This window comes from Mobula birostris, chromosome 5 (genome assembly GCF_030028105.1).
Source record: "Mobula birostris isolate sMobBir1 chromosome 5, sMobBir1.hap1, whole genome shotgun sequence".
In the NCBI taxonomy this organism is placed as follows: Eukaryota; Metazoa; Chordata; class Chondrichthyes; order Myliobatiformes; family Myliobatidae; genus Mobula; species Mobula birostris.
In genome coordinates, this window is record NC_092374.1 from 40,730,827 (window position 1) to 40,750,922 (window position 20,096).

General features: G+C 38.1%; 1 protein-coding gene across 4 annotated transcripts in view; it reads left to right on the forward strand.

The window, feature by feature from the left end:
- Window positions 1–4,071: 4,071 nt before the first annotated feature.
- znf366 (zinc finger protein 366) overlaps window positions 4,072–20,096 on the forward strand; it is a 48,294-nt gene continuing 32,269 nt past the window's right edge. The window contains exons 1-2 of one of the 4 annotated variants that reach the window (XM_072257940.1): window positions 4,072–4,202; window positions 10,798–10,856. The gene's annotated coding sequence lies outside the window, so the exon portion shown is untranslated. The other 3 variants (XM_072257939.1, XM_072257943.1, XM_072257942.1) reach the window with 3 other exon arrangements.

The following is a 20,096-nucleotide window of genomic DNA, read 5'->3' on the forward strand; positions in this document are numbered from 1 at the left end:
ACAATTCCTTACATCGTCCAATTAAGTACTGTTGCACCCATTATGGCCTTCTTTCAAAACCTGCCTTCCTTACTGTGTTTAAGATCTTCATTTCACTTTCCTTAAGGCATTGAAATATCCTGATGAAGGGTCTCGGCCTGAATCGTCGACTGTTTATTCCTCTCCATAGATGCTGCTGGACCTGCTGAGATCCTGCAACATACTGTAAATGTTGCCCTGGATTTCCAGAATCTGCAGAATCTCTCATGTGAACAATGATAATTGTTTTTTGATTCATTCATAACTGTCATCAACGAAACAATGAAACAACGAAAATGCTAGGAGCATTATAAGAAAGGTGGATGAGCTTAGAGCATGGATTGATAACTGGAAGTATGATGTGGTAGCTATTAGTGAAACATGGTTGCAGGAGGGGTGTGATTGGCAACTATATATTCCTGGATTTCATTGTTTCAGGTGTGATAAAATCGGAGGGACAAGAGGGGGAGGTGTTGCATTGCTTGTCAGAGAAAATATTACGGCGGTGCTCTGCCAGGATAGATTAGAGGGCTCCTCTAGGGAGGCTATTTGGGTGGAATTGAGGAATGGGAAAGGTGTAGTAACACTTATAGGGGTGTATTATAGACCACCTAATAGGGAGCGAGAATTGGAGGAGCAAATGTGTAAGGAGATAGCAGATATTTGTAGTAAGCACAAGGTTGTGGTTGTGGGAGATTTTAATTTTCCACACATAGATTGGGAAGCCCATACTGTAAAAGGACTGGATGGTTTGAAGTTTGTAAAATGTGTGCAGGATAGTTTTTTGCAGCAATACATGGAGGTACCAACTAGAGAAGAGGCAGTGTTGGATCTCCTGTTAGGGAATGAGATAGGTTAGGTGACGGAGGTATGTGTTGGGGAGCACTTCGGGTCCAGTGAGCACAATGCCATTAGTTTCAATATAATTATGGAGAAGGATAGGTCTGAACCCAGGATTGAGAATTTTGATTGGAGAAAGGCTAACTGTGAGGAGATACGAAAGGATTTAGAAGGAGTGGATTGGAACAATTTGTTTTATGGGAAGGATGTAATAGAGAAATGGAGGTCATTTAAAATGAAATTTTGAGGGTACAGAATCTTTATGTTCCTGTTAGGTTGAAAGGAAAGGTTAAAAGTTTGAGAGAGCCATAGTTTTCAAGGGATATTGGAAACTTGGTTCATAAAAAGAGAGATATCTACAATAAATATATGCAGCATGGAGTAAATGAGGTGCTCAAGGATATAAAGAATGTAAAAAGAATCTTAAGAAAGAAATTAGAAAAGCTAAAAGAAGATACAAGGTTGCTTTGACAAGTAAGGTGAAAATTAATCCAAAGGGTTTCTACAGTTATATTAATAGCAAAAGGATAGTGAAGGATAAAATTGGTCCCTTAGAGAATCAGAATGGACAGCTATGTGTGGAACCAAAAGAGATGGGGAGATTTTGAACAATTCCTTTACTTCGGTATTCACTAAGGAGACAGAGATTGAATTGTGTAAGGTAAGGGAAACAGGTCGGGAAATTATGGAAACTATCATGATTAAAGAAGAGGAAGTACTGGCGCTTTTAAGGAATATAAAAGTGGATAAGTCTCTGGGTCCTGACAGGATATTCCCTAGGACCTTGAGGGAAGTTAGTGTAGAAATGGCAGGGGCTCTGACTGAAATATTTCAAATGTCATTAGAAACGGGGATGGTGCCAAAGGATTGGCGTAATGCTCATGTTGTTCCATCGTTTAAAAAGGGTTCTAAGAGTAAACCTAGCAATTATTGGCCTGTGAGTTTGATGTCAGTGGTGGGTAAATTGATGGAAAGCATTCTTAGAGATGGTATGTATAATTATCTGGATAGACAGGGTCTGATTAGGAACAGTCAACATGGATTTGTGCGTGGAAGGTCATGTTTGACAAATCTTATTGAATTTTTTGAAGAGGTTACTAGGAAAGTTGACGAGGGTAAAGCAGTGGATGTTGTCTATATGGACTTCAGAAAGGCCTTTGACAAGGTTCCACACGAAAGGTTAGTTAGGAAGGTTCAATCGTTAGGTATCAATATTGAAGTAGTAAAATGGATTCAGCAGTGGCTGGATGGGAGATGCCAGAGAGTAGTGGTGGATAACTGTTTGTCAGATTGGAGGGCGGTGACTAGTAGTGTGCCTCAGGGATCTGAACTGGGTCCAATGTTGTTTGTCATATACATTAATGATCTGGATGATGGGGTGGTAAATTGGATTAGTAAGTATGCAGATGATATTAAGATAGGCGGTGTTGTGGATAATGAAGTAGGTTTTCAAAGCTTTCAGAGAGATTTAGGCCAGTTAGAAGATTTGGCTGAAAGATGGCAGATGGAGTTTAATGCTGATAAATGTGAGGTGCTACATTTTGGTAGGACTAATCGAAATAGGACATACATGGTAAATGGTAGGGCATTGAAGAATGCAGTACAACAGAGGGATCTAGGAATAATGGTGCATAGTTCCCTGAAGGTGGAATCTCATGTGGATAGGGTGGTGAAGAAAGCTTTTGGTATGCTGGCCTTCATAAATCAGAGCATTGAGTATAGGAGTTGGCATGTAATGTTAAAATTGTACAAGGCATTGGTAAGGCCAAATTTGGAGTATTGTGTACAGTTCTGGTCTCCAAATTATAGGAAAGATGTCAACAAAATAGAGAGAGTACAGAGAAGATTTACTAGAATGTTACCTGGGTTTCAGCACCTAAATTACAGAGAAAGGTTGAACAAGTTGGGTCTTTATTCTTTGGAGCGTAAAAGGTTGAGGGGGAACTTAATAGAGGTATTTAAAATTATGAGGGGAATAGATAGAGTTGACATGGATAGGCTTTTTCCATTGAGAGTAGGGGAAGTTCAAACAAGAGGACATGAGTTGAGAGTTGGGGGGAAAAGTTTGGGGGTAACATGAGGGGGAACTTCTTTACTCAGAGAGTGGAGCTGTGTGGAACGAGTTTCCAGCAGAAGTGGTAGAGGCAGGTTCAATATTGTCATTTAAAGTAAAATTGGATAGCTAGCTGAGAGTAAGTGTTCGGCACGGACTAGAAGGGCCGAGATGGCCTGTTTCCGTGCTGTAATTGTTATATGGTTATTTGGTTATATGGAAACTGCTTAAGGAACGTGCGCACTTTCTTACAGTAGAAGTAAATAAGTGTATTGATCATTTTAATATCTAAATTGCATGGTTTTACTGAACTGTGATTTACTGGGACACATATGTAACGAACTAAAATCTAGAAATCTGCAAGCCTGTTGAATATTAATTAATTTTTGTGCATGATTTTAGAAATAAATAGGCATGGGGTCCAAACACGGCAAACTTGTAGATATTGCACATGCTAAATCACTTGTGTTGTCCATGTCCATGTAATTTATTTTTGAATAAGTCTTTAATTTATCTTGTGTTTTTATGTTGATTTGGAGGTATAATATTTACTAAACCAGGTTGTAATTAGTTAAACGTTGTAAAATTTGCCATATCCCTTTACATCTGCTGTAACTTGTGAATGCAAGAGCAGCTTACTATAAGCATAAATCACTGTTCATTAACAATAAAAAAACCCACAATAAATGCAATTATAAACATTAATCATGTTCCTTTTATACAATGATAGTGATCCTGTTGATGCCATAATATTCTGTGTACATTATTGAATTAAATTATGTTGATCATTTGAAATGAGGATCTTCAGCTTTTGATGTAAAACTGAGATTGAAATGAATGCTTACTATTAATAACATGGGTACAAGAGATTTTAAAATGCTTTTTGTTCACTAGATTATGCTTAAACTCTCAACTCTCTATAAAAATAACAAACTGCTGTAAGCAAGCAGTGCCCCAATCTGGGCTGGGAATGAAGGTTCAAACTTCTATCTAATTTCCGTTTTTGTTGTTTCCATATGAATCTCTTTTTTTTCTGAGAGAAAGATGACTATCTGGAGTTTCCTTATTTTTTTGCAGGAAGTCAAAGGGCTGTTGGCTTCCTCTCCCCTCCCTTCCTTCCTTTTTTTCCGAAGGTACTCATCTGAAAAAAAAGAGAACGAAGTAATTCTGTTCCTGTTCTCTTTCTTGGGTAGTTTCAAACTCTGACGCGATTAGTACCTTCTTTTAATCAAATCTATGTGTGGAGACTGTGAGAAGCAGGTAGCCAGACACCCTCTTTATAGGCTCACTGGTAAGTTTCACAGAAAAATTCAGATTTAATTTGTTTCACAGTAAGTTTCAGATTTAATTTGTTTCACAGAAAAATTCAGATTTAATTTATAAGTTAATTGAAAGGTAATATCCTTGTGATTTTTAGTCTGGCAAGGTATACTTGTCTAATGAATGCGGCTAATTAGAAACATCTAAAACCTATCGAAATGCACATATTGCCATATAGCTTGATGGTTTGGTGAGACTTTCGTCATTTGGAAAATAATAGTTCATAAGGATAATATGTTTTTAGAAAAGAAATAACAGAGAATTGTCAGTAAGTTCTGGGTGAAGTGCAGTAGATATTCTGTTTTTTTCTTTAAAAACTGATATTGCATATCTTACATCCTTCTCAAAAAAATTTAGATCAATCTGCATGAAAGACCGGCTCTTCAGCAAGTACTTCTTGCATCATTCAGTCACAATGATTTAAGTCAGGTCTTCAAAACTACATTTTCATGGTTAGAAACAAAACTGAGCCCATGATTTAGGATGGTCCTGAAAATAATTGTAGCATTTGAAATTTTTAAATTTACAGATGTCTTACTTATTTTTGCCAGTTTAAATAAACCAGCAAAGTAATAATAATTGCATCATTTGTAGGCAATTGGTGTATTGTGATGGATTAATATTCATTTTGATAAATGGTCTCAAAGGTTTTGAAATTACCTGATTTTGTGTAACATTAATGCAGAGAGCCACACAAAACTTACATTATCTAATGCATTCATTCATGAAATCTTGTTGAAATGTGCACATTCCATTTCAAAAATTCATGAAGTGGGTAGAAATAATTTTAATTAATATTAATGCTTAAGCACAATGTATCTAAACTGTTTAAACAATCTTTTCTTTTCTGAAGACATATTACTTATAATAAAACTTAAATAATTTGGAATATTTTTCTAATTTATATTTTAAAATAATCGTAAAATAATTTGGGTAAAGACTGCACATACACGCATGCATTCTCTCTCTCGCGCGCGCACACACACACACACACACACACACACACACACACACACACTTACAAAAGATTCCCAATAATGTACATAATAGAAATAATTATTCAGTGGCATATATTTGCAGTTTTGCTTCAAATGCAGAAGAGCAAATTGAAACTAAAAGACTTAAAAGCAGGAAGTGTTAATCCATTTATCAGCAAATAAAGGTACATTCCCAGAGCAGCAGCAGAAGTCTTGTCTCTGCTGTGGAGAGTATCACATTCAAACCAGCAGAGAAGCCTTCTCAATTTCACTTCTCTATTTCAGTAAATCTTTTTCAAAACACATCACAGATTTTCCACTGATAAATTGACTGTCAATATTTTAATATACTGAGATGTTAGTCCATAAATTTCCACAGCAGATCCTGCACAGCCAGTATTGGAAGAACTTTTGCAATTGCCTATTAATGCACTGTTTCACAAGAACTTCAAATAGAATAAAATGTCTGTCTTATAAAGATATTATTTTCTAAGTGGATAAGCACATTGACATACAATGTTAAAATATCTGCAATCGAACAACGTATTTCATTCCATATGATCCACTTTGGAATTAATCCGAGACATGATCAGGAACTACATAAATTGAAGCGATACACACTAAAAGCTAGAGGAACTCAGCAGGTCAGGCAACATCTATGGCAAAGAGTAAACAGTTGATGTTTCGGGCCGAGACATTTCTTCAGGACTGAGTTTCTCTGCATTTCGTGTGTGTTGCTTTGGATTTCCAGCATCTGCAGATTTTCTCGTACATTAATTGACATTTATTACTTTTTTTAGAAGTTCTGCTCTGGTAACTATTTATGACAACAATATTAATGTAATAAGGAAAAACAGATTCTCACTTCTGTAATATTTCTGTATACAAGCAGATTCACTCTCCCAGGACATGACTATTTGGTCACTGACACCCCATTCCACCACCATAAGTATTTGTCATTCTGACCCTTGACTCCTACACCGAGGGGTACATGGGAAGTAGGCACATGGCTCGCCATGCTGACATGGAAGTATGTTGCTCTCTTTTCAAAGGTGCTGGATCCAAGTCCTGGAATTGTCTCCACACCCCCCCCCCACCCCATAATCTTGTAGGAGAACTTTCACTGCATTGTTTAAGGAAAGTGATTTACTTTTATCTTAGAGGTGTAGAATAAACACTAGCCTTGCCAGTGAGGAACCTGTTCTGAAGAAATGATTATAAGCAAATACAATGCATAGATATTAAACTGTGTTGGTAATAGATGCATTGAAATATTTTTGAGTAATTATTTACTTGTTTATTTTAAATGAGTTTTTAGATTCTCTCAACCATGATGTTCAGCAAGTATTGGAAAATATATTCAAATAAATAACACAAATAAGAAATGAAAATGTCACATTGATTAAATAATGACACATAAAACAGGCAAAAATGAAAATATGATGAAAATCTATAAACTACATCTGGCATTCTTATTTTCAAAGTCTGTATTTATCTTCCTAGAACCTATGTTTTATTTAAGTCTCTACAATGTCTCTTTGTCATATGTTATCTACGTGCTACATTGTCTCTGTGGTAACATTACCTTTTAGTTTGGAACAGTGAGTATATATCTCCCACCTTATAGACATGTACATGATCCAGCGTTGCTCTGGTGGAGGTACTATATTAATCTGATGAAAATGACTCCCCCCACAATCCGGCTATGAGGAGCAATTGGTTTCCTGCACCGACCTCCCCTCTCCCACAGCACCACTTCCCAGCTTCAACAGATAGTTCAAACAGACAAAAAGAAAGAACATGCTCAAAAATATTCCACGGGTCAGGCAGCTTCTGTGGAGAGGGAAAGCGAAGTTATTGTGAACAGGTAATTACCAAATTTTGAGCAAATCGGCGGTCATTGACATCTTTCTGTGTTGCACAAGTTGCTTTTCTTTTACAAAATGTGGATGTCGCTGGCATCCATCTGTTGTCCATTCTTATTTGCCCCTAAACAAAGGGGTGAAGTAAATTGATTACATTGGTGGGCCCACACCCTCCATTAAACCAGACAGTGTTGGGATGGCAGATTTCCTTCCCTGATGGACATCAGTGAACCAGATGTGTAGTATGATAGTTACCATTATTGAGAATAGCTTTATAAATGCAAATTTTAGTGAGAGGAAACCAATGAAGGTTCCCCAGATGGATTTCTAAAATGGCTGGTTTCTGCTCATGAGAGATTAAGCAGACTGAGAATATACTCTAAAGTTGGGGGACCTCATTGAAATGTAATTCTGATGGAACTTGTCAGGATGAACATAGGGATTTTGTTTTCCCTGCCTGTGAAGTCTAGAACCAGGATCACAGTCTCACAATAAGAAACTGACCATTCAGAGTAGAGATGAGAAGACATTTCTTGACTCAGAGTTCCTTAAACATTTGGAATTCTCTACCCAAACAAATTCAGTGTAAATCCATTCACCAAGTATATTAATGATTACTTTCTTAGAATTTAAGGGGTTCAAGGAAAATGAAGACAGAGCAGGAAACTGATGAACAACCAATGGCTATCTTATTGAAAGGAGGAGCAAACGTGATTGCCTGAATGGTCTACCTCTGCTTCTAAACCTTAAGTATTTGTCATACTGCTATGGAGGGATTCAACATGTGCTTATCGATAGTCATAAAACTCTGGTTACTCTTCCAGTAACTATGGCACTATGCATCCATGTTCCTTTATATTCTCTAAACATCTGTATAGCTACAGTCTTGTTAACTGTGAAATATTGGTGATGTTTAGTAGTTGCAAAAGAGATTGTATGTAGAAAAAGTATTTCTTTCCAGTATTTGATTTGTGGACTCTTTGAGAAAAGGGAAAGCCATAGGCACTTCGACACTAGGTTACTTTGTAAAACATGGTATTGGTCTTTGTTCATTTGCACTGATAGCCTTCAGCTCAGTATGAGCAAAAAGAGCCCACTCTACCATGAGATCACAGCTACAGTGCTATATCAGCTCCATTTTGCCACTCTTTCTCAGATTCTCTTTTGATTGATCTCCGCTTTTTATATATCTCTGAATGAGCCACCCACATTCACAGATTTAAAAAGAATTACTTACCTCTGGGTAAAGAAATGTCTTGTTACCTTAATCCAAATAGGTGACTTATTATCCTTATTGTATAACCCTTAATTCTCAATTGTTCTACCAGGAGATACATCCTCAACAAAACTACACCAACTAGGGTGTTTAACTGGTGTGCAAAAGACAACAAACTGTGCAAATACAAAATGAAAGAAATAATAAACAAACAAACAAATAAATAAATATGAAGAACATGAGACGATGAGCCCTTTAAAATAAGTACATAGATTGTGGGAACATTTCAGTGATGGGACGTGAAGTTGAGAGAAGTTATCCCCTTTGGCCCAAGAGCCTGATGATTGAGGGGCAATTTAATTTCATCAGGGAGAAGGTAGCAGAGTTTGTCATCAAAATATCAGTTAAAATTGATACCTGTACCCCGCTGGAAGTCCAAGAAGAGTTTAAGGCCATTGATGTTTCCATACCAGGCTGTGATGCATTTAGTTAATATACTCTCCATGACACATCTGTAGAAGTTTGTCAAAGTTTTAGATATCATGCTGAATCTTCGCAAACTCCCAGTGAATTAGAGGCACTGCCATGCTTTCTTCATAATTGCACTTACGTGCTGGGTCCTGGACAGGTCTTCCAAAATAATAACACAGGGGAATTTAAAGTTGCTGACCCTCTCCACCTCTGATCCCCCGGTGAAGACTGGCTGATGGACTTCTGGTTTCCTCCTCCTGAAATCAATAATCAGTTCCTTGGTCTTGCTGGCATTGAGTATGAGGGTGTTCAGCCAGATTTTCATTCTTCATCCTATATGCTGATTTGTCACCACCTTTGATTCAAACTACGACTGTGGTGTCATCAGCAAATCTGAATATGGTGTTGGAGCTGTGCTGCAATTCACCAAAATCTTGCTTTAAAATACAAACTCATGAAAGACACCATACCTTACTATAAATACAAGCCTGACCCAGTTTTAGAGTCAGAGTCACACAAATTATATCATGACCGATCCATTATTATTGATAGGACAATCCATAATAGCCGTCCAGATATACTCGCACAGGATAAACAAGCAAGAACAACTTACTTAAAAACATTGCCATTCCAAAACCACATAACTTACAGAAATCGATAAATGAGAAATACTAGAAAGATGCTGAATTAAAAGAAGAAATTGAAAGACCATGGAACATGAACAGGGCATATATTGTCTCAGTAATAATATCTACAACTGCTATTATCCTAAAGTTATTACACAGTAGCATTAAATAATTTTCCTAGGCAGTAATATTTGTAAATCTCAAGAAAGCCACAATACTAAACATCACTAGAATAGTCTGAAATTTCCTAGCAATTGAGAAATGAGTGTGTTTTGCTCTGCATGTGCCTCAGGTTTTACCAGCTTGAGCCCTCAATAAATAAGAAAATAATAAATAAATAAGCAATAAATTTCAAGAACATGAGATGAAGAGTCCTTGAAATTAAGTCCATATGTTGTGGGGACAGTTCAGTGATGGGGTGAGCGATGTTGAGTGAAATTCTTCTCATTGGTTTAAAAGCCTCATGGTTGAGGGGTTATAACTGTTCCTGAACTTGTTGGTGTGGGTCCTAAGGCTCCTGTACCTTCTTCTTGATGGTAGCAGTTATGAGAGAGCATGACCTGGGTGGTGGGGATCCTTGATGATGGACGCTCCTTTCTAGCAACAGTGCTGTGTGTAGACACACTCAATGGTGGGGAAGGCTTTACTCGTGATAGACTGGGCCGTATCCACCACATTTTGTAGGATTTTCTGTTCAAGAACATTGGTGTTTCTATACCAGGCTGTGATACAACCAGTCAATATACTCTCTACTGCACATCTACAGAAGTTTGTCCAAGTTTTAGATATCATGCCAAATCTTTGCAATCTTCTAAGGAAGTAGAAGCACTGCCATTACTTCTTCATAATTGCACTTACGTGCTGGACCCAGGACAGATCCTTTGAAATGATAACATCGAGGAATTTAAAGTTGCTGATCCTCCCCACCTCTGGTCCCCCGATGAGGACGGGTTCATGGACCTTCAGTTTCCTCCTCCTGAAGTCAATAATAAGCTCTTTGGTCTTGCTGGCATTGAGTGAGTGAGTGTTGTTGTGGCACCACTCAGCCAGATTTCCAATCTCCCTGCTATATTCTGATTTATCACACCTTTTATTCGGCCAATGACAGTTGTGTCATCTACAATCTTAAATATGACAATGGAGCTGTACTTAGCCTCACAGTCATAAGTATAAAACGAGTAGAGCAAGGAGCTTTGTGGTGCACCTGTGCTGATGGTGATTGTGGAGGAGATGCTGTTGCCAGTCCGAACTGACAGGGGTCTGCAACTGAGAGGAATCGAGGATCCAGTTGCACAGAGATATTGAAGCCTAGGACTTGAAGCTTATAGATTAGTTTAGAGGGGATCATAGAATTGAATGCCGAGGTGTAATCAATGAAAAACATCCTGATATATGCATCTTCACTATCCAGTTTTCCAGGGTTGAGTGAAGAGCCATCGAACCGGCATCCGATGTGGACCTGTTGTGACGGTAGGCAAACTGGAATGGATCCAAGTCTCTTCTCCGGCAGTAGTTGATATGTTTCATCGCTATCCTCTCAAAGCACTTCAGTACAGTAGATGTAAGTTCTACTGGATGATTGTTATTAAGGCAGGTTACCACATTCTTCTTAAGTACCAGTATAACTGAAGCCTGCTTGAAGCTGCTGGATACCTCAGACTGCCAAAGCGAGAGGTTAACTATATCAGTGAAGATCCCAATCAGTTGATCAGCACAAGTCTTTAGTTCTTGGCCAGGTACCCCGTCTGGGCTGGACGCTTTCTGTGACTTCCCCTCCTGAAGGACGCTCTCAAGTCAGCTTCAGAGGCTGAAATCACAGGGTATTCATGGACTGTGAGATTTCGTGGAAGTGCCTCTATGTTTTGGCAGTTAAAGTGAGCATAAAAGCCATTGAGCTCATCTGGGACTGAATCCTTGTTGGCACCTTTGTTGCTTGATTTCACTTGAGCTATAGTGCAACTAAGGCTCTGTAGAAAGAGAGCAGGACCTTCTTACTCTGAAACCTCAGTAAAAGCCAATGTATCAATTGCTTCCACAGATGCTTATTGTTAATGCATGTTAATTTTTTGTAACCTTCATATCAGAGTTCCACATTTTATTAACATGTTTTAGACTTTCAGTTTCCTCGGCATTCTCCTTGAGTAAAGTGGGAACCTTTTAGCTTTCTCATATATTGCTCCATATGATCATATATTCCAGACTAATCACTTAATTGATCTGTAAAACTTTGTGGTCTTTTGTAACTCCTTAATGCAATTTAGGTGGTCAATGGTCACAGGCTGAGAGTGCAGAGGTATATGAAATTTCAGGGTCTATTAGTTTAGCAGAAAAAATACAGTAAGATAACTAATATCCCAACCATTGAGCATACCTACATGAAACACTGTCACAGGAAAGTAGCATCCATCATCAGGGACCCCCACCACCCAAGACATGCTCTTTTCTCAAAGAAGGTACAGGAGCACCAGGCCTCACATCGCCAGCTTCAGGAACAGTTATTACCACTCAACCATCAGGTTCTTAACCCAAAGGGGATAACTTCACTCAACTTCACTTGTCCATTCATTGAAATGCTCCCACAACCAATGCATTCACTTTCAAGGACTCTTCATCTCATGTTCTTAATATATATTGCTTATTTATTTATTATTTTTCTTTCTTTCTTTTTGTATTTGCACAGTTTGTTGTCTTTATACTCTGGTAGAACACCCAAGTTGGGCAGTCTTTCACTGATTCACTTATGGTTACTATTCTATAGATTTACTGAGTATGCCCACAAGAAAATGAATCTTAGGGTTGTATATGGTGACATATGTGTATTTTGATTATAAACATACTTTGATCTTTGAACTTTAAAAAGTGCTTAAGTGGGGCCTCAAACAAACATTTAAGTAGATGCAGAGAAAATGTTTTTTATTCAGCACAAAATCTGTTATTTTTTACTGGAGAGCAGAAAGCGTTATTGAAACTGTGCATTGTTTGTTGGAGCTTTAAACCACTGGCTGAAAAGCTGTCCTCATCAAAACAGTTGTTTGGAGTCACTATAAATTTGGAGAATAAAAAGAAATCCTAATGAAACACAATAAAAATAACTTACTGCCCTGGATGAGGAAAGAATCCTGTCATGAAACAGTAATTTTGGAGAAGACAGGTTTTATTAACACATTAGAGAGGCTCTGTAAGAGATGAAGTGCTGAAGCAAATAATACTCCTTGCTTCTATACATAATCACTGCTTAGCAAGAAAGCGCTATGAGTTTTGGGAGACAAAGCTAAGAGGATAATGATTAGGCAGAGTTATATCTGTAAACTCAGTCAACTGAAATGTTGATTTCCTTAAGTTTCAGACTCTTGTATTTTTGGCACATGACTGAAAGCATTCCTTGTAATTGAATAGGCTTGTTTTGTTTTGACAATATATCAATTCCAATGGACCACAGAGCTCAACTTTAACTCATAAAGAATATATAAGAGCATTAACCAGTTTTAAAGGGAAGCATCAGTTTATTGGTGCACCACTTTGACACGATAAGTTTAAACCAACCTATGTTCTCATGTGAGAAATCATGTGGAATGCTCCTCAGAAGTATCAGCCTCTGAATAAGAGAGAATGGGAAAGTCAAATGTAAAGCAATTGCAGGAAATATTACATTGGAAATGGGACCTGCTTAGATGGGAACCATGTCAGGGTGGACCAGCTTAGATGGGAACCATGTCAGGGTGGACCAGCTTAGATGGGAACCATGTCAGGATGGACCAGCTTAGATGGGTACCATGTCAGGATGGACCAGCTTAGATGGGAACCATGTCAGGATGGACCAGCTGGCCCAAAGGGCCTGTTTCCATGCTATCTCACTCTTTGACTCTAAGCAGGGGAGCCATAGTGAGAGAGTGGGAGGAGGAAGAGGGGAGGCAGAGAGAAAGGGAGGAATGTGAGGAGCAGAAATGCGGGAGAGGGAGAGAAGGAGTGAAAAGGAGAGAGTGAGAGTGGAAGAGAAAGGGAGAGCGTGAAGGGAGGGAGGGAGAGAGAGGGGAAAGAGAGTGGGATAGGGAGGAGGGAGGAGAGGAGGGGGAGGGAAGGGGAGAGGTAGGAAGAGGGAGAGTGGTAGGGAAAGGGGAGGGGGAGCAGAAGGAGAAAAGGGGCAAGGACAGGTAGAGTGAGTGGGAGAGGGTTAACAGTGAAGGAGATAGAATACAAAAAGATTGAAAAATTGAAAGATGTTAATGTGTAGAAAAGAGAGAATTTAAGATAAATAAAGGACAGATAAATACAGAAATGTTCAACAGGAAAAGAAATGGAAGTGGAGAACGTAAGATACAATTGTTCTGCATATATATATATATGTACTTCATATGCAAATATACTGTATGTTTGCATATTTATTAATTAATGAAAGGCTTAAAAATCAATTCAAGGGTGAATTGGAGTTGGATTTGTTAGTGGACTATTTAACTGACATTGCTGTTTAGTTGCCTGCCACAAAGAAAAGAAATGTCGGATTTGTGTCTCCTGACGTTTTCATCAGCTTGTTAGTAAAACATTTGGTTACCCAGATTTGAGATGGATGGAAAGGTTGATAGATCAGAAGATAGGAGTTTTGATTTGTTGGTTTCATTGGAAAACATCATTTCTGTGGGCCTTGTCCACAAAAGCATGTCTCAAATCAATAAAACAGAGCAAGAAGATCTCAAGATTTCCTGAAGATATAAGAATCAGTATTGGAAAGCAACAAGAAGATTTTCCATCATGATCAACAACGCAGAGTAGCTATGGTTTGTATGTGGAATGAATCAAACGCAAATGAACAGATGACTCATCTTTTAATCCTTTTTGGGTTTTCATGGATTGAAAAAAAAGACTTAAAAAAAAGAAAAGGTAAAGTGTAACAGAGTTGAAATAGAATGAAAGGATAGAGAAAGATACAAACTAATTAATTTTGTTGCAGGCTTAGGAAGAAGTCATGAGAACTATTGGCATGATGAAAGTCAGTAATGGTCAAATACAAAATTAATTAACTTAATTCAAATTCATTAACAAAAATTACATTTTACTTGAGAGGCTTTTGAACAAAATAAGGCCCTAAGACAGAGAAGTAGAATTAGGCCATTCATTCCGTTGAATCTGCTCCGCTATTCCATCATGGCTGGTTTTTTTTATCCCACTCGACCCCATTCTCCTGCCTTCTCTCCATAACTTTTCATGCTGTTACTAATCAAGAACCTATCAAGTTCTTCTTTAAATATACCTAACGTCTTGACCTCCACAGCCACCTGTGGTAACACATTCCACAGATTTGCAACTCTGGCTAAAAAAATTAATCGCCATCTCTGTTCTAAAGGCATGCCCCCCTATTCTGAGTCTGTGCCCTCTGGTCCTACTCTCTCCCACTATAGGAAACATCCTCTCCACATCCACTCTAGTTAGGAAATCACGTAGATGGAAGATTATGTGAGGGAGTTGTGCACGTACCTCTCCCATTATTGTATTGGCTGTTGTATTTGTGCAAGCAAGGCACATTAGCCAATGCTGCCTCATTTTCACCGCAATGCTCCACATTCTGCTGTCTCTTATTCCAGAATTCCAAGATTTGTACAAAACTAAATCATGCACGTTTTCTTTTCCAGATGCCTAAATGACATACACACACCTAGACCTATGTATCAGAACAGGTATAGCAGCATAGTCAGAGACAGATTAACATAATTAAATAATCAGACAAGTTTCAGGAAGAATCATCTTGATATTGTGGCATCATGACATGATGTGGTTTAGAACACTGTACCAGTTTTGTTTTTAGATAGGAATCCCCATAATGTTGTGCCCAATCAAGCTACCCTCCCGATGTAAATCAAAGTGCAATGTTATCATTTACATTGACATTCTCACTTGGATTGTTAATGCAAAAATCCAAGCAGAATTCATACGAAATGTACAGCACCAATTCCTAGCACTGAATGGTGTGCTGTAGATCAAAGTAGCAATAAAGTTTAATTTCTTCCTATGAAACTGAGATTTCGTCATGTTTTCAGTTGTTTTGTTAACAAATAAATTGTGTCAAAGGCCCAAGCAAAAGCAGACAAAAAACGTGGATTGCTATCCTATTGAGTTCTGCGGCAGATATGTGCAATCTGCAATGGCTTTCCCAGATGAGGATTTTCTATCTTTGCCAATGCTTTCATCCTGAACTACACCAATTAATTTTAAAAGGCACAGTAAGTGATGGAACAAACTTGCATAATGAATTCGTTAGTAGAACTAAGTTAGAAAACAAGTTTTGAAATTGCTTTCAAATCAGATGATTTATTTTATTCCACTGATCCAGTTGTCTTGTGGTCATGCATACTCCTACAGACATAATGAAAGGATTATCTAAATCTAGGTTTCTAGTTAACATTTCAGTTCGCAGTATCTTTAAGCAGCCTTGTCTGCTGATAGATCGTGGTGGAAATCAGAATAACATTGTGATACTTTAAAGTGTTGGTCAGTAAAGCATGCCAGAGCATCTGATTCTTAGCTAGGGAGGCCCTATCAGCAACAGTACAACACCAGAAAATGGCAATTTTGCTGTCAGTGATCCCGCACCGGATGTTAGCAGGAAGAACTAGTAGAAATGAAGATCATGTTATTTTCTTTTTCCATCTTCCTCTATCCTCCCAAAGAAACCGTGGCTCTGGACTGAAAACAAAACCATTTATTCTGCCATCTGGTTTAGTGTTGCCTGCAGATTTTGAACAGCATTTATTATAGTTCTGTATCCTCTTCACAATGAACAGAATTGAACTGATCTCCATGGAAAATTACTGACAACTTCCAATCACCTGAGTAAACGCCCTCTTTATTTCTTCCCTTCTAACCAGTCTTTTATTCAATTTGCATAACCACTCTTCTTTGATGGTCTGCTTTGAATATGAAATCAAAGACTTTTTGAAAGACAACATGCACCACATAACATAATTTTCCCACCAATTTAACCACTAAATCCATCATTTCCCAAAGAACTGAGTCAGCGTCTGCCAACATAATCTATTTGTTTCCCCAGTTACTAACTACATACATTGTCTTACTATTTAATTAAAGGGGTCCAAATTTTTACATATCAGATTTAATGAATCAAAGAAAATACATTACAGAGAGATCTCACTCAAAATTTTGACTCTGCACAGTTCATTCAATGATTAACCTCCTCTGTTGTTCTTTTCTGTCATACTCACAGTTTATTTTCTTTAATTATGTATTTAATTATTTTTGTGGACTAATAATGAAGCTGTATCCAATACCCTCTCAATCTCTGCAATCCAATCCGAATAACTTATTATGCAAGATATAGCGTTTAATCATTGTCAGCTCTTTTGCCGATCACCTTGAATTAGAGTCCTTTAGTTGTTGTTCCTTCATTCATTAAAATTCACGAAATAGAAACATATCCATGGTCCTACATGGTAACATATTCAATGGAATTGGCTTTGGAAGCAAAATTCAATGCATCACAATATTGCAGGTTCCACATGTTAGAAGAGTGACTGATTTCTACCTCAGTTTTCCCTCTTGTGTGCTCTATGATTTCAATCACCTTATTAAATCCTAATGAAGGTCTTGTCCTGAAACGTTGACTGTTTACTCTTTTCCGCAGATGCTGCCTGGCCTGCTGAGTTCCTCCAGCATTTTGTGTAGGTTGCTTATCAAATCTCCTGCCAGTCTTCTCTGCTTCTATCAATCCATATATTTGTAAATCATTATCGCTGGGAAACAATAATGAACAGTTCTGTGCCTTTACATCTTACCTAGGGCATGGTACCCAGAACTGGATGGAATTAATGTTTGATATAGCTCTAATGACCTTGAAATCTCATAATGACTTACTCTCGTCCCTTCAGAAATGCATGGATTGCTGAGAACTGATGATTCATGCTACTTCTTTGAAGGTCTCCCATGCCATCCTTCTGCCAACTGAGTGTTAGATCTCACAAATGTCCCTACTGGTATGCTGACCCACTTCAAATCCACATGTTCTTCTTTTCAGACAACAAAAATTTCCAAAATTTCAAGAAATTTATGTCATATTCTGCTGACACAAGCTGCATCCTGTGGCATACATCCTGGGTCTAAAGATTTCAAATAGTTTTATTTACCTCAGGTTGCAAAATTTTCCCTTAAGTTTTCCCCACTTGTGATTAATTGTGTATTTGTCCTCTCATTTCCAACCATTGAAGGTAATTTGTTCTTACATATCTTTCTAATTTTAAATAAAAACATCATCATTCTTTTACTTTCTTAATTGCAATAAAACACATTATATCGTTGATCACTAAAGAGGTAGGTACAGTCTGAAATTCTGACAAGCTTCATGCTAATTGAGATAAAAAATAAATTATTATAATTTAAATAATTAAGAACAATAATGTTACGCAAACATTTTGCAAGCTGTAGTTTGCAATGGGAGCCCATGGGAAGCATTAGCTTTCATCTCACTTCCTTCATCGGACTCTTGTTATAACTGTTAGTAATGATTTGTGAAACCCACACTTCACAGTAGTATCAAATCACAGCATAGTCTTCTTAGAGCAACTCATAGATTCAACACAGCACTCCTGTCAGCCTTTGGGACGGCATCTAGAAATTTTAGAGGCAATTTTAATGGATACTGACCCTGTTTCAAACAGTCTTTGTAAAGAATGGAAAAGGCCATACTCATTTCAGAGCTTAATATGAATAAAACTCAAAGAGCTCGACTCTGTTTAAATAGCTTCAATTATATACAAGTAGGAAATTGAGCATTTGTAGTTTTCAAGGAAATGTTTAATACTAGCATAGTGCAGGCCATCATTTGACTAGTAACAATAAGACTGCATCTTTCCACTTATCAGCCCATGATTTTCCACTGACTTTTTGAGGGGCTGTGGGTTACTTGAAACTGATCTCCCCAGCCTGATCTGTTCAGTGCTCGCGATGTGGCTTCCATCTCCTCCAGCCCTTGACCTTTCCAATCCACCTAGCTTCACCTATACACCTTCCAACTAGCCTCTTTCTCCTGCCCCAACCTTTTTATTCTGGCATCTTCCCCCTTCTAGAATTAGGGGTCCTTCTATTTCTCAATATCCCCTAAGCCCCACCATATATTTCCTAATTTTATTAGTCCTCCCAAAATGCATCTCCTCACACCCAGCTGGATTAAGTCCATCTGCCAACTCATGAAAATCATTCTGTACCCTAAAACACTGCTCTTCATTATAAACACCACATTGAGCGACAGGGAAGCTGGGTGGCCAAGTGGTGTGCTCTTACTTCTAATTCTTATTCTCACTAGATTAGCATTAATCTTTCAGCTCAATTTCCTTCTCCTACCTACTGCCCTCATCTCATGATTCTCTTAAAGCTGAAAATCAAATTCCATTGACCTTTGCCTTCAGTATTCCTAATGACTAAGTATTCATGTCACATTGGGATAGAAAATTCCTAAGATCTGTAAAACCTTGAATGAGAGAATTCTGGTATAACATTGGACAACCATGTACTCAGTGGCTATTTCTTCTTTATCATAAGAATCCCTTTGGGTTTGAGAACAACAACAGTGGGTTCTGAAGTGACTGGTGTGTCCTCTGCAGAATTTACCAGAGGTGCAACAGTTGAAATCTGACAGGAAGGTGGTGGTTGTCTGCGCTGTTTTGCTTTAATTTCACTGTTTACATTTGACCCCCACATATATGTCAATAAGATGTCAATAAAATTGAGAGAGTACAGAAGAGATTTACTAAAATGTTGCCTGGGTTTCATCTCCTAAGTTACAGAGAAAGGTTGAACAAGTTAGGTCTTTATTCTTTGGAGTGTAGAAGGTTGAAGGGGGACTTGATAGAGGTATTTAAAATTATGAGGGGGATTGATAGAGTTGACGTGGATAGGCTTTTTCCATTGAGAATGGGGGAGATTCAAACAAGAGGACTTGAGTTGAGAGTTAAAGGGCATAAGTTTAGGGGTAACATGAGGGGGAACTTCTCTACTCAGAAAGTGGTAGCTGTGTGGAACAAGCTTCCAGCAGAAGTGGTTGAGGCAGGTTCGATGTTGTTGTTTAAAGTTAAATTGGATAGATATATGGACAGGAAAGGAATGGAGGGTTATGGGCTGAGTGCAGGTCGGTGGGACTAGGTGAGAGTAAGGGTTCAGCATGGACTAGAAGGGCCGAGATGGCCTGTTTCTGTGCTGTAATTGTTATATGTTTATAGTTATATATCTGTCAGAGAGACTTTAAGTGTCTGATATCTTTCGAGATGCTTCTTCATCATTTTGAGCAGTCTTGGGCCAAAGACTTCCAAGAATTAAGAGAGGATGTTGCATTTTTTTTCAAGGAGATCTTGCCGGTCCTTGAAGATTTTTATTTTACTGGGAATCATCTGTTTGCATGGAACTCAGAATAAAGTGCCAATGCAAGGAGTCGATTGCAGGCAGTGTAACCTGTCCAAAGCTGGTTGAGTGTGATCAGAACCTCATTACTGAGAATATTGGCATAGGAGAGGATTAGAGTTGGTTCACTCCTCATGCTAACAGACTTGGATGAATTTGATTAGGCAGCATTGTTGGTACCTCTGTAGCTGTTTGAAATGGCAGCCACGAATTGTCAATGACAAGAAGATTGGGATCCTGCTACACGGTAGACCATAAGCTTTATGTCAATTTTGAGTCCTAGTCTTGGAATGTTCATTTCCTCAGGCAACCAAT